Below are 12019 nucleotides of genomic sequence, written 5' to 3' on the forward strand. Positions count from 1 at the left end.
GGACACTGAGGACTTTTACACAAACATCTAACAGCATGTTGCCTGCCTATGGGTTTATTTCCACCACTGCCATTCAGAGGAAATGCTGTCCACATGCTTGGGTATGAAGGGAGTTCATTCTGCCTGCAGGACTTTAATAAGAATGCCACCCTGGCATATTTCTAATTCGATCCAAAGCTAGGGGGAGAAAATGTGGAATTCAGTTAGAGCACTGGCAGCCTTGTTCAAGACTGAGCACAAAGCATAACTCAATCAGGGAATCAGGTCACATTTCTGTCCTGGCAAAGCCCTGGGCACACTCACATATCACACACACCACACACATACACATGCACAGACACACATGCGTATACATGCACACACATGTACACACATACAAACAAACACACACACCTGTTAAAGTAAGTACAGCGTACTTCTCCTCAAGGCTTGTCTTATCTAGGCACGGGATTTTTTCCCTGTGTAATTACTAGATCGTATTATTCATTTGCTCTGTATCAGTCATCTCGGAAGTATAATGAATAAAGCAAACGGATTTCAGAGCCTAAAAGTCTAAGTCATGTAAGCACATCCTCTTGGCTTATGTAGAATGGTAAAAATAACACTGGATTTGGGGGACTGTGGAAGATAAATGATGAAATTTTAATCCAGTTCAATCCCCCATGTAATGCCGTGGAAGAAGCATTTCATCTAGTCACCCATTTCCACATGGTTTATCTGTTAATGCCTTGGTATTTAAAGGAGAGCATTAGATGGGATCAGACGAGCGAGGGTATACATTACTTTTCCTTTCTCCATTCCCTAGCTCTGAGCGGCTTCCAGAGAGCTTTTCAGGTGTGTATTCTGATAGCAGGGAGGACCACGGGGTTTGACAGAATGGATCGGGGACAGAGACCTTTCAGTCCTATCAAGAAAGGGTTTTCTCAGCCCTGGCCTCAGTTCATGTGCAATAAGAGTATTCCTGTATGGCCTCAGACTCAGTGTGGTGACATCTTACATACAAAGAGGTGGGACAGAGTGCATCTACACAGAAGGGCATGGCAAGCCAACGTCATCCCAGAGAAGTGAAGAAAACCTAGGTCCTGTTGGGGATGCTTGGAAGAAGTGACGCTGTTTGCTGTGTGTGGTTTTGTTTGGAATCTCAGTTTTCATACTTCATACACTTGGGAGATCTGACCAGAGGGAATCACACTGTGACAATACCAACACAGTGTGGGGGAGGTGGGCCTCTGTTTCTGTCGCCATTCTTGGCCTAGATTGATCCATGACTTTGGAACCAAAAGAGGGTGTAAGGAGAAAGGGGGTTTACTTATACTTGATTTCATGGGCTCAATCCACCAGATCCAAGTGTATAAACATTTACAAAGAAAACACAGAACTTTGAAATCTAAGAATTTTGAGCATCACCCAAACTACACATGTGTGGAAATGCCACTGAAGTCCAGGACTTTAAACATCACTTTTGCAATTAATATGATCCATAGTCAAACCGACTGTATAGGGGCACTGTCCCTTTGAAATTTCATTTTTTTTACTTGTTGGGGATTGAACCCAAGACCCTTGTGCAAGTGTTATATTATAGCAAAATTCTCAGCCTCTCTCTTTCATAGCTGAGTGGTTGTGATTTGAACAATGGACACTTTTTTTTTGCGCCCTGTCTGAATTCCACAGCAACACATGGCAATGTGTGATCGTCTGAACGAGAAAGCCTCTCATAGGCTCAGGCATTTAAACACTTGTTTCCAGGTGATGACCTTGTTTGGGGAGTCTAGCAGGTGTGGTATTGTTGGAGGAGGCACATCACCTAAGGGGGTAGGCTTAGAGTTTCCCTTTCTCAAGTCCCTGTTTCTGTAGTCAAGGACGTACTCTTTCAGCTTCCCATTCCAGCTGTTGTGCCTGACATCTGCTACCATGCTGTGGGCACCATAATGGATTCTAAACCTCTTCCTTCTGGAAGTTGCTTTGGTTATGGTGGTTTATCACTGCAATAGAAAAGTAATGGATACAGAGTTTCCTAGGCTAACCCTAACCTACTGCAAGCATTTCCTTTGATAGTCGTTCTTTCCCTTGAGATCCCACTATGACTACCCTTTGCCTAATTCCTGGGGTCCATGCTAAGAAGGGATCATAATCTCCCTGACCAAAACAAATTAATATCACTATGAAATCTGTCCGTTTCAGTCTCACCATTTAGAGACAAAAATTCACATTAATTTGCTCATTTTATTGGATTTTCCCGGCATGATGGGATGACTCAGAGGGAGCGCTAGGAGGAATGGCTCGGAAAGTTGGTGGATACTTGACAAAGGATCTCTTTGATTGTTTCTCTTTGATACCTTCTTCAGCTGGACGCTTGCTTTACAATTGGGAGCATGGCTGCAAATCAAAATAATGCTTAGAAAAGACGCTGTAGAACATATTCTTCCCCATGGGCTGTCGGGAGGATTATTCTGTGTTGAGCAGAGCGGCTCTCCTGGCCAACCTTCCTGCTTTGCTCGCTGATTTGTGCACTGGTTTGAAGCAACAGGCTCCAGAGTCATTAGTGACCATGAGGACAATGTAAAAATATGCACATAATTAAGGCTAAATCCTGTATATAAAAAGATCCAATTATTTCCATAAGCACCTGCTTCAATGCTTCTTCGACCTAGAAAAAGCTAAAAACAGATCCAATTATATTAATATCAGTGTTGAATAGTATTTGATAAACACGAGAGCAGAGTTGCAGATTGGCATGATCAAAAAAAACCCGAAGAACAATCTTTGTTTAGAAATGCTTAAATTTTCATATTTTCAGCCAAATGAAGTTTCTCAGGTTCTTCATTACTGACTTCAGAGATGGTGACATCTTTGTATATTAAGGGATGCCTGGAAATGTCGATAAATACTTAGCATGGTCGTGCATGTATTCAAATTACGTATTATAAACTCAAATCTGATCACACTGAGTTAATTTCAATGAGTATGACATGAACTTCTGGGGAAAATGTCAGCTAAATTGCATGTTTACAAACTCCACAGGCACTTTTCACTTCAGCCCAAAGAACTAATGTCCTCAGAAATGAAAGCAAAGAATTAGAAACATCACAGCTATGATTACTATAGCAAGGAAGTGGCAACAGCCTAGATGTCCGTCAACAGATCAAAGGATTAGGAAAATGTGATACATGTAAACAATGGAATATTATTCAGCTATAAAGAAAAACGAGATCATGAAAATTTCAAGAAAGTGGATAGACCCAGGAAGTGTAACATTAATCATGATAACCCAAATTCGGAAGGAAAAAAAAAAAGATGTGTTTTCACTCATATGCGGGTCCTAGCCTATAAGGTAAGCATGTATCTATGTAAACAGGTGTAAGAGACATAGGTGTGTGTGCATAGTTGTAAGAGTGGGTGCAGCAGACAGCCTAGAAAAGAGAGGAAGGTGGTGACGAAGGATGGGGGAGGGCAGAAGGACACATGAATTATGAGCAAGGAAAGCCAGCTTTGTCTTTCTGTTTTCCACTCTGTGACAGTTGCCCCCCCCCCCCCAGCTCAACCTCCTGTGTACCAAAGTAGCAAGAACCATTGTGCATCTATCAGAGTGCGTCTGTTCTTTCTCTGAGGCGGTGGTTGGGAAGTTGTGTCTTTCTTCTCGTCCCATTACCCCTTGGTGCTGTGTGACATAGACACTGCCAGGCACTGGGTACATTTGTCCTGTTGACCCACTTCATATTGTGGGTTTTAAAAATGAATTGTTCTGAGGGAGAGATTTTCTAACCTTAAAATCTTCCCGTTTTTCTTTTTCTTTTTTAAAGTGGTAAAAGAAAACCATGGTGCTGTTTAATATGTGAACTGAATCGCTATACATAAACTAATGCATGACTTTCAAAAAGGAACTAAAAATAGAGGAACAGCCACTGTCCCTCTCCAGTACAAAACTTTAGAGCACACATAGGTGCGTAGAGAGTTATTTCTGGCACATGTTGGTGCCTGTAACTCAGGACTGCACCAAGTTCTAACACTATCAGGAGCACATAGAACTGAGGTCCCAGAATAAAGAATGAGCTTTTGCAAGTTAGAGGGTCCATGGCACAAGAACACCCTATTGTAAAGCAGGGTTTAAAGCAGCAATCTTGTAATATCACTTCTGGTGCAGAGTACCTAGGTACACCAAGCTACCCAGGCATCGATAGGCATGGCAGTGCTATTTATAATAGAAAAGAGTCACAAACTGTAATAATTAAATCATGGCTGTATGTGCTGTGGAAAAAGTGAAATCTCTGTTACAAGAACTATGATGAATTAAATTCATGTATTAACTTGAAAAGATGCCCTTACATCTGCTAAAAGGAGCAACTGAAAAAATCATGTGAGATGGAATCCAAACTGGTCCGCTTGTTGTGTGGTTGGTCCACTTGTTGTGTGGTTGGCCTGCTTGTTGTGTTGTTAGTCCATTTGTATTGTTGGTCCTCTTGGTGTGTTGTTGGTCTACTTGTTGTGTGGTTGGTCTGCTTGTTGTGTTGTTTGTTTGCTTGGTATATTGCTGGTCCACTTGGTGTGTTATTTATTGGTCCTCTGGGTGTGTTGTTGGTCTACTTGGTGTGTTGTTGGTCCACTTGTTGTGTTGTTGGTCCACTTGGTGTGTTGTTGGTCTACTTGGTGTGTTGTTGGTCTGCTTGGTGTGTTGTTGGTGTGCCGTAATCTGTTGCAGCTCTCTAGGAAGATGGGAATGCCTCAAAACAGTGCTTTGGTCTGAGTCATGAGAGACTGGGTGAATTTTCTTTTCTTTGTGTTCTTTCATTGTGAGAATAAAACCATCCAATCTCTATTGTGATGGTCACTGCATCAGACACTGCCTTTTGAGAATATTCAAGATATTTTAAAACCCTGACAGAGGACTCCCAGCTAAAACAGTAGCTGGAAGCCTCTAAGAGCTTCACACCAAGGGGGCCATATGATGTTTGAGGGTTTAATCTAAGATAATCACACTTTTGCTATGCTCTGTTATACAATGTGTCTCCTTAATGATATTTTCAAATTGCCCCATTTGAAACATTGCCACTGAGGGCTGTTAACTATGTCATATTACTTCAATCCTGAAAGCTTTGTTATAAGAGAATTAACACCATGAATTAAAACAACGGTTGGCAGTTTGCTCTGAGATTGTCCGCCTTCTAATCCTAGTCCCTTTTCAGCAACTTCTGTCCATTCAGATTTGAGTAAATTCTGCAGTTTAGAGAAAGGTAGTCCATATTCTATTTATGGCTCATTTTTAGTTTTTTGTCCTTTGCTCAGTGTCCAGAATGGGGGCTCTTAGGCTGCACGGTGCAGCCAGTCTTCTGAGGGTGATTGACATGAAGGTTATGGGACTACAAGCCAATGTCTACTTAGAGGTAGAGGGTCCTTCTGAGAATCCACATGTTGACCAGCAGCACATGGTGTCCTCAGAGTAAGTCAGATGGATCACTAGACTGTGTTCTCCACTTGCCAACTGTAGACCTCAGTGAGGCCACAGGACACAGTCAGAGGCCCAGTCAGTAAGAGTGGGTAGCAGGAGGGTTGAGAAGAGCTCATTTGTTCTTTTTCTCTGAAGATGAGTAGAAGTCGCAGCCTGTGGGCTTTCACAGGGGTCATGTATCTGATATCTTACATATCAGATATTAGGAATAGGAATAACAAAATTACACTTATGAGGTCACAATGAAAATGATTTTATGGTTGGGGGGTCAGCACGACATGATGAATAAAGGGTCACAGCATCAGGAAGGTTGAGAACCACTGCTGTAAAGGAATCAGTCTCTCCTATCTCTGCTATGTTCCCTACTTCTGTGACTGAAACAACAAAAGGAGGGAGATTTCTTGTAATTCATGGTCCCAGTGGTGTGTATCCATCATGGCCGGGAGAGATGATGCCTGTCTATCCACCAATGGCAGGGAGGGCATGGTGGGGCAGGGCTGCTCACACCACCACAGCCAGGAAGGAGGAGAATGAAAAAAGGGGCAAGGAAAGAGGTCAGAGCAAGATGAACATCCAACTCCCGGTGATGTTCTTTGTTCTCCCAATTATGTCGTCTTCTGCTTTCCCACCTCTGAGTATCGCTACGATAGCATGAAGCCGCAGAGGAATTAATAACTCATCAATTATATCTATAGGTTATACCCTCCTGGCTCTTTCTCAGTCTTACCAAATTGACCTCAGACTGAACCAGTGCAATCCTGAGGGGTGGGCAGAAATTAGACCCAAGATCCTTCTTGTTGCCCTGATTCCTTTCCATCTTGTGTCTGTGGGAATCTATTTGTGAAGGGACCCTTGAGTGTGTCTTCAGAACTTATTTCCTTCATTGAAGAGGAAGAAGTGAAATGATGAATAGATGTCCAAAAGGTCAAAATTTGATAGTATTTAATAGATCAATTGAGGGAAGGGACTTAGTCACAATCCTTGATTCAAGAAGGCTCAATTCCTTTCTTCTTCCACCCTAAATGTTCAGTATACTAACTGAATGTGGCACTTAGACATTCTTTGTTTTTCTTTTTAGTTATTCATCTCTCAAACAATACTTCCCAATTGCACTCACCCACTCCTCCCAGGCTCCCCATTTTTCCTCTCACAGATTCACTCCTGTTTCCCCTCAGAAAAGAGCAGGACTTGTAGGGATATTAACTGAACAAAGCTTAACAAGATGCAATGGGACTTGGTACAAACCCTCATATCAAAGCTGGTCGAGGCAACCCAATAGGAGGAGAAGGATCCCAAGAGCAGACAAAAGAGTCAGACACCCCCATTCCCATTGTTAAGAGTACCACAAAAACCCCAAGCCAATGACCATAACATGCATGCAGAGGACCTAGCCCAAACTCATGCAGAATCTGGGATTGCCGCTTCAGTCTTCTTTTGCCAAACGTCATCAATTTATTATCACCAATTTCCAAACTCTCATTAAGACTGCGTTTCTTTGGAAGAATAAAAGATGCAGAGGGTCAGTTTTGTCTCATCTCATTCCTTTGGAAGGCAGAGTTTTTCTTGAATGGAACCTTGATTTTGTCTGAGTAGGTTCTGTATCCTGGAGTTTTAGAATAACAAGCTCAGTAACAACGATTGTGGCTTATATCCCACTGTGTGGGTCTGTGGCAAGGAGTCCTCATGGGTTCTTTCCAATGAGGACTTGATTGACCTTGTGGTTTCAATCATTGCTTGGTGGTTTCTGCTCCTTAGTTGTCACTGTAATTAACCCAGGATACAGAAGTATTGCAGGCAGCTGATGTAAATTTACTATTTTTTCATTGGTGGTGACTTCCTGGCTCTTCTGGCCTCCCCTTCTGGAATCCCACATGTCCTATGTCATGCTGGAGATGCTGCTAGTGGCATATGGCCTGAAATAACTCTAGAGTTGAGAGAACAAGATTGAACTTTCAATGTTCAAGATTTACACATGAAAAATGTCACCATCTCAAAACATATTTTATGAGTTAAAATGGAAGACAGAGTCCCTCTGCCTCAGGTGGCAAGCAGGCCGTATGTCTGTGAAATTTACCTCCTCTTGGCTATTCTTGGTATTCCTCCAGCCTCTGCCATTATGAGTAATCACTCCAGCAATGCAGCAGGGCCTCAGCCCAGACACAGGGGCAACCATCTTCATAATTACAGCAGAGATCCCAGCCTAATGACTGATGAAGACATGAAGAGAAGAAAAATGCAGAAAACGAAACCAGACAGGCTAAGCAATAGGAAGTCCAACTATTTAACAAATCACACATATTACAGGCCCATCATCTTTACAGCAGTCGGGGTGCCATGTTAAGTAGAGTGCTGAGGGCCTGGCTCCACAGGGTGTCCATGCCATTGGCTAATCCCAGAACCCATTTGGCCTCTCATGCCCTCCTCCACTCTGGCCTTCACCGTCTCCTGAAAACAAGTTGCATTAGCCTCTTTCATTTTCTGTTTCCTGGATCTTATTATTTAGTTATGTTACACCCATGATGATTGATTTATGCTAGGTTTCCATTGTGTTGACCACAAAAAATAACTCAATTTGTTAAATTGACCGAGCCGCACACATCTGAGTAATGAAGAAAGTAAGCAGGTAGGGAAGGAATCATTCACTCTGACATCTAGTTTCCAAGGCTCCCCTTACCTTGCAGAGTAGCAGTGACCCACACTGGCCTTCCTGCTCTATGCGCTTCTGTAGGAAGGCACATCCTGCCTCAGAGAGCATCTGATCGTGTGTTTTCAGACATCAACTTTCCAAACCCACACCAATACTGTTTGCCAAGCGAAATCCCTCTAGTTTCCAATAAGAGGCCACTTTTGAATCGTGCTGCATATGGAGTCATGATTTGGTCTACAAAGGAACATAAACCTGTTCTTTGTGTGTCAGTAAAAGCAGCTCGTTAAATATGTGCTATTCCAAACCGCTAGTTCTTCTCTTCTTAATGCCCCTCGTCTTCTTCCTCCTCCTCCCGTCCTCCCCTTCCTCTTTCTCCTCCTCCTCTTTCTGTTGTCAAGGAAGTCCATATGCTTGGCACACTCCCTTATCTACTTGTCCAAACAGCCCCCCAAGGAAGCTGTCTTCCATATTTTACCATGGTTACACAGTTTAATGTTGCCTTTGCATTACAGTAAGACTACATATATTGTTAAGTCCTGAGGGTGAATGGAACCAACTCAAAGAGTCTTCTGGGAAATATAATTTAATTGGCCTTTCTGTGTTTCTGTGATAAAACATTGATCAAAACCAACTTGGGCAGGACAGAATATACTTCATCTTACAAGTCCATCACTGATGGAAGTCAAGGCATAAGCCTGCAGCAGAAACCATGGAAGAATACTGCTCACTGGCCTGCTTCCTCTGCCCTGCTCATCTCATACAACCCAGGGCCACCTTCCTAGGGTTGGCACTGTCCACAGTGCCCTGGGCCTCCTACATCAGTTAGCAATCAAGACAATGTCCCATAGGCCAGTCTGATGGGGGCAATTCTCCAAAGGAAATTCTCTCTTCCCAAATGTATCTAGGTTCATTCATGTCACGTTGACGAAATGAACAAGTACATTCTTCTAGGTATCTAAGCCAACTCTTTCTTTCATCTTTTCTTTGGAAATTTATAATAGAATTGCAGAGACAAATCTAAATACACTAAAGTCGAATAAGTGCTGGATTCAAATTTAAAAAAAAAATCAGTTTGTCACCTGCTGTGTCGCATATGGTCTGTAATTACTGCTTAAGAACCTAACAGAGCTGGACTGTGGAGATGGCTCAGTACCTGCCATGCATGAGGACTTGAGTTCAGTTTCTAAGACCCACATTAAAATAATCCAGAAGCAGTGATGCATGCTCGCAATCCTAACACTGTAGAGGTGGAGAAAAACCAATCTCTGGGACTCCCTAGTCAGCCAGCCTAGCCTGCTCTCCAAGCTACACACACACACACACACACACACACACACACACACACACACACAGAGTGAATTGACTCAATGATATATTTGTGATTTTCCATAGTCACTGGCCTAGCTTTGATGGCTTGCACTTAATTCAACCAAGACAACTTTTGCACCAGCACCTCCCCGACCTACTCTATCTCACGTATCCTCTTGCAACACCTTGTGGGTACATTGACTTTTATTGCTGGAAAGGAAGTATAGCAGCCAGTGTGTCTGGGTTGTGAGACAGTATAGAGGTGTCCGCAGGAAGAGGGAGTTGGAAAGCATGATCTGGATCCTTATCTTGGTTTCTCAAAGGCAGTCATACTTCGACTGTTGCTCCCCAGTCTCCAACTGTAGAAGAGCGAGGGAAGCGAGAGATCAGGCTGGAGAGGAGAAGTCACCCTGTGAGTGCTTTGCAGAGGTGACAGTCGGGAAGCCGTCTGCGAGAAGTGGCTTTCCGTGCTGTAGGAATGACAGAGCCCCATGGGGAGGAGGTACAAAGAGACTCCGGTCTGAGACCTAGAGCTTTGTGAGAACACGGTGAGCCATCTGAAAGAGAAATGGAAGGGCATCTGCAGGTCTTAACGGCATAAGCTCATTGTTTAAAAGGATGGCAAATGCATGGAAATTGGCAGTGGTTTGGGCCAAATGGTATAAAAATCGATACTTTTCATTAACAAAGTGCCTCGGAATTTGATTTGATCTTCTTTGCAGGCAGTATCCCTTTAAAAGGGTTATTTATGCTCCTAAGTTCAGGCATAGCAACGAGCATTCATCAAAAAATATTAGCTCATTATAATTTTTCTCTGCTTGAGCTGGTGGTACCATTTGGAGATATATCTATATAAAAATCTATATATTGAGAGAATGAGGGGGCGTAGGGTAAAATAAAAAAGTTGGTTTGACGATGAAGGGGGTGGTAGATTCCCTTAGCGTTCTGAGAGCAAACACAGACATCATTATGAATCACTCCAGCTGATGAGCCTAATTCCTTTCAGTACTGTGGCAGCAGAGGCTCACATTTCAATCCTCCATGGACAAATCAATCTTTGTCACGTCTTCATACATATTCTAGCATCTCGATGGGTGAGGATCAGAGCCCTTCTCAGGTAAACTAGCCAGCCGGAAGTCTTGGTCACCAAAATAAAGTGGTTTCTAAATTCAAGAGCTCTGCAAAACTGGCAGTGACCACAGGCTAGCCGTGCATGTGAGGCATCAATGCCGCACACTTGGGTAATCCTGGCTTTGTGGAGGAGGGCACCCTGCAAAAGCAGAGAGTTTTGTGTGAGTCTCTTGATAAGCAGTGTTAAATGACAGTTGTGCCAAAATTGGAGCTTTTCCAATGTAGGCTGTTGAGTGTGGATGTGCCCACGCCACCCACATACATAAACATACACATATAAGTGTATATGCAGATGCATTTTACATATGGAAATATATACAAACACACACATACATATGAGCCAACAGCCTATGGCGGTTTGTCTGTACTTCCAAAGGCAGCCATGACAGACTATCACACATCAGATGGCCTAGACAATAGAACTTAGGTTTGTAAGCCTGGAGTCTGAGATCAAGGCATTGGCTGCATTTTTTTTTTGAGGCTGTTACGGCAACCTACATCACTCTCCTGACAGTCTGCTGTGCGTTTGTGTGTCCACGTTTCTCCTGTTTACATGGGTGACAACACTGTGTCCACGTTTCTTCTGTTTACATGGGTGACAACACTGTGTCCACGTTTCTCCTGTTTACGTGGGTGACAACACTGTGTGTCCACGTTTCTTCTGTTTACATGGGTGACAACACTGTGTGTCCACGTTTCTTCTGTTTACATGGGTGACAACACTGTGTGTCCACGTTTCTTCTGTTTACATGGGTGACAACACTGTGTGTCCACGTTTCTTCTGTTTACATGGGTGACAACACTGTGTGTCCACGTTTCTTCTGTTTACATGGGTGACAACACTGTGTCCACGTTTCTTCTGTTTACATGGGTGACAACACTGTGTCCACGTTTCTCCTGTTTACATGGGTGACAACACTGTGTCCACGTTTCTCCTGTTTACGTGGGTGACAACACTGTGTGTCCACGTTTCTCCTGTTTACGTGGGTGACAACACTGTGTGTCCACGTTTCTTCTGTTTACGTGGGTGACAACACTGTGTCCACGTTTCTCCTGTTCATGTGGGTGACAACACTGTGTGTCCACGTTTCTTCTGTTTACGTGGGTGACAACACTGTGTGTCCACGTTTCTCCTGTTTACGTGGGTGACAACACTGTGTCCACGTTTCTTCTGTTTACATGGGTGACAACACTGTGTCCACGTTTCTCCTGTTTACGTGGGTGACAACACTGTGTCCACGTTTCTTCTGTTTACGTGGGTGACAACACTGGGCCAGAGACCTGGATCACTCCAATGGAACCACATCCAACTAAACTTCTAAGTCAGATCGCATTCTGTATACTGGCATTTAAGACTCAGGGTATGAATTGGGGGATAGATGCAGTTTCCTTATCGCTCCCTCTGCTGACATTCTGCCAGGACACTCTTTTCTCAATGGTAACATACGTTCCGCTTATGACAACACCCAAGTGTCTGCAGAGTGGGCTGT

The sequence above is a fragment of the Microtus pennsylvanicus genome, chromosome 1 (assembly GCF_037038515.1).
Source record: "Microtus pennsylvanicus isolate mMicPen1 chromosome 1, mMicPen1.hap1, whole genome shotgun sequence".
Classification (NCBI taxonomy): Eukaryota; Metazoa; Chordata; class Mammalia; order Rodentia; family Cricetidae; genus Microtus; species Microtus pennsylvanicus.